Raw genomic sequence first — 4,143 nt, 5'->3', positions numbered from 1 at the left:
TATTCATTAGCGTGTGTTATGCTCTCCGCAGACATTGATAATATTCTTCCTTACCACCAGTCCCCACCTCCCTTTATATTTCCAATCAAATTTCGCCCATATTCACCTCATATTCCTCTCAAAATTTTATTAAAAAACTTCTACTTTGTTATGCATTTTTTTTCCTGAATTACAATGGAATATCCATCTCGTCGTTAATATGTTTACCTAAATATCTAACACTGTTTAAATTGATTGTACGATATCCGTTTGTATCTCTTTACGTACCTTTTACACTTTTACACATAATAATACCCAGTAACCTACGATATAATGTTGAACGAGTCGATCTAACTTTGATTAATTTTTAAACTGTCATCACGGATGTAAAATGACTTGACGTGCGAGATCAACGATACATCTAAATCGGTTAACTTTATATTGTCCCTTTTTCACAACGCCGATGGGAGTCAAGACTTGTAACCTCAAGGGGATACGGAGGAGGAAATGTTCACTTTTGTTGAGTTTCTGGGAAAAGCTAACTGTGACTCTGGAAATGGGGAGATATTAGGTTGAACTCGCCATGATCTCATTTTGGAAAAGAGAAGCTTCCTTTTTATGTGCATGATGACGTGGAAACGCACTGATGTTTGACTACGGGGCTGTTTTTATTATTATTTTCGTGCTGCGTCCAACTAATTTTTCCCTTTTTTTTGGGCCTTTTCTTTGGGGCTTTGGACCCACCAAAACCATCAACTATACATCATCATCATTTTAATTCAGAAGGAATAAATATTCTTATCAAAAAAGATAAAGAAAAAAAGGAGAAAGAAATACAAATACTAGGCATCATTATCATCTTAATGATTCTCTTGATTTTGGATTTTTTATCATCAGAATGGAGTAGATTTTCCCCACCATCTCATCTTGATGTTAATTTTTTGGAAACACTTTACAATGAAATTAAGTTTGCATGCTAGTTTGTAAAATTTAGTAATTATGATATGATCAACATTTTCGTTGTATTTTATATGTTAAAACGAATAATATGAATGAAAAATGGATGACCCATAATGTAAGGAAGTAGGGTTTAGGTTGGAGCAAGCGCTTCTCACTATATAATCAACAATGACATGGTCATTTATGACCGATTAGTTATTTATTAATTTACTATCGTATGTTTTTTAAAATAGATTCTTTAAATCATATATGATATGACACGACTTACAATTACGTGACGAAACTTTCTAGTCTATAAAAATTGGCTTAGATGAAATGCTCAACATATATAATTATATATCAACAACTGATGTTGAAAGCCTGAAAGGTGTTACAATTGTGAACACAACATTATAAAATGTTGACCAGCACCTAAAACAGATCCCCATTTTTCTTTGTTTTTCTGGCTTTGGCCTTCTTATACAATAATATGATTCTTTGATCTCTTTATCAAAATTAATCACAAAGTTTGATTCCTTAAGCTTTTTGAGGAGAAAAGGTGACGAAAAAACCAAGGGAATGAAAGTGAAAGAAGACAGTTTTATATACACAGCAGCAGCCGCAAAAGCAGGAAATTTTCACATGTCACAGAATTCGGTGGAATCCTCCGAGCTTGAGGAGGCGTCACCAATTCTCCATTTCCTGCCCAGAATTCAACAATAAGTGACAAAATTGACAACAAGAAGATCCTGATTTCGAGGGTCCAAATTCATTTACCAACAACTTCATTTTGTTCCTTCCATCTGCTCCGAGAATCATAGATCCACCGCCGCCGCCACAACCACCACTCTAGGGGAGATCATGGAAAACCAGTCATTGTCATCACCATTTTTCTATTGTGGGTATTGGGATAAAAACATATGTCATCAATTTCATCCATCTTTTTGAGAGGGAAGAAACAAATGGATGCCATTTTCCATCATGTGGAGGAGAAACCAAGCAAGTACTTTGAAGGCGCATCTTGTTTTCCATGTGCTATAACCGGTTAAAAAACAGACCACGTATAATACTATAGTTCATGGACCACCGGAATAGGATTACGTTCGGTTGTGAAGTGACACAAAAAAATTGGGGCTTTCTGCTAATTTTTGTAGTGTTATTTGCTAATTCGTGTTGAAATGTAAAGTTTACTTTCACATACAATCGGTGTAGTTTTTGTTTCTATCGACAAATTAATGAATGATGGATAATATGTATTGATCCACTTTCCATTTTCATGAAAGTTATATTTGGATAACTCATTCACGATGTTCATGAACATGCATTTGCCTAAACATCCAAGTCATTAAGTATACAAAGATCACGATCAATGGTGAATAATATTGCCCGCGATAACCTTGTATGTAGGAATTCTATACTTAATGTCTCGTTTAAAGTCGTGAGTACTGTACCATTAAGCTAGCTAAAAATTAATTTAGCAATGTTAGCCATTTAGCAATGTCTCGTTCAAAGTCGTGAGTTCTATACTTAAGTTAGCATCTTTAACAATGCTAGCCATTTTGTAGTCAAAATAGCTAAAAAGTTATTTTGGATAGCTACTTTAGAAATACCGTATTTCTACACTAGTACTCTCTATTTCAACTAAAATTTAATTTATATTATTAATTAAATAAATAAAAATTAATTTAAATGTGTTTTAATATTACATAAAATAACTTAAAATGAATATATTGAATTAACATAAATAATAGAGCCCTAGAGGCTTCTTAATGTAATTTATTTTCCCTTTCAAAAAAAATAATAGAGAGCCTCATCATAGCTAGTGAGATAAAAGTTAATAGCATCATTAGCAATGCTATATATTTTTGAGTTAAATTTTAGTTAAATTAGCTAAAATGTCATTTTGGTTTTTGGCTAACCACTTTAGAAATGTGGCTGCATCAATACTCTCTATTTTAACTAGCATTACATCAACATTATTCTTCAAATAAATATTAAATAGTTTAAATATATTTATATATCACGTAAAATACCTTACAAGGAATGTATTAAATTATAGATAGTCTCATCTGAGTCATCTCGCTCTCTATATTTAGCTAACGAGATAGCTAAAAGTCATAATAGCTAAACTTTAACTAAACTTTAGCTAATATGTTTAGCTAGTATGTTGGAGCCTGAAAGTATATAAAAAAAAAAAAAAAAAAACTAAATACGCTCTCTAAAATAGCTAAAAGCTAAAATAAAGAGTCTGTTAAAGTTGCTCTAAAATAGCTAGCTACTTACTAGTCTGTTGAAGCTGGTAAAATTGATAAAAAAAACTAAACTCGCTCTCTAAAATGCTAAAAAGTTTATATAGAGTCTGCTAAAAATGTTTTTGTTTAGAATCACAATATGTTTGGTTCCAATTAGTTAACATTATACTATTTATCATATTTTGTCGTAGTTGAACTTAACTTAAAAATCGAAGGATAAGAATAAATTGATCCCCAATTTTCTTCTTTTTCTTAATATCAAGACTAGAGGTTGCATCCCAAGACTGAAAGTTTTCTTCTTAAGCAGACGAGAGATTAATGAAAAATAGCAAACCAAAACTTCTAGCTTTCTTTTTGTGATCGTCGACACCAACCGGATCATTGCATAAAGTATCAAACATTTCTAGTTTCTTTTCTATGTTCAAACTCAGAAAGCTAGAATAAATTCCTACCTACAACCTACTCATATATATATTTCTCTTCGAACTGTGAATTTTCGATTAACTACGTAAAATTCCACCCCCAAAAAACAATAATTATATAAATAAAAATGAAGGTCGATCGTATAAATATATCAAATCAGATTAAAGCAGATGGAAGCAGGAGAGTGCCAGAGCAGAAGAAGAGAGTAGCTAGAGAGAAGACAAACGGAGCCAAGCATGTGAAACGCGGCAGCTTTTGTCGGGCCAACCACCGCCACCTCAACCCGACCTGACTCTATATAATTCGGGCCGGGCTCCCCCTACAGCTACCGTATGTGGCTCTCATCGATTCTCCTATCTGTCAGCCACGTACACCACCCCTTCTTGCCGTTGTACGGATGACCACGTACGGAGGGCGACTATTAGTTTATTACGGCAACTGGTATCTGAGTTAAGCTGGGTTTAGGGTTAGGGTTTCTGGCTTGGAGCACTGCAGAAGTAAATTCAAACAGTGCATGCATGCTGTACTAGCAGTACTACTTCTGTTGAGG

The sequence above is a fragment of the Fragaria vesca genome, linkage group LG1, assembly GCF_000184155.1.
Source record: "Fragaria vesca subsp. vesca linkage group LG1, FraVesHawaii_1.0, whole genome shotgun sequence".
Taxonomy (NCBI): Eukaryota; Viridiplantae; Streptophyta; class Magnoliopsida; order Rosales; family Rosaceae; genus Fragaria; species Fragaria vesca.
Note: the sequence above shows the minus strand (reverse complement) of the source record.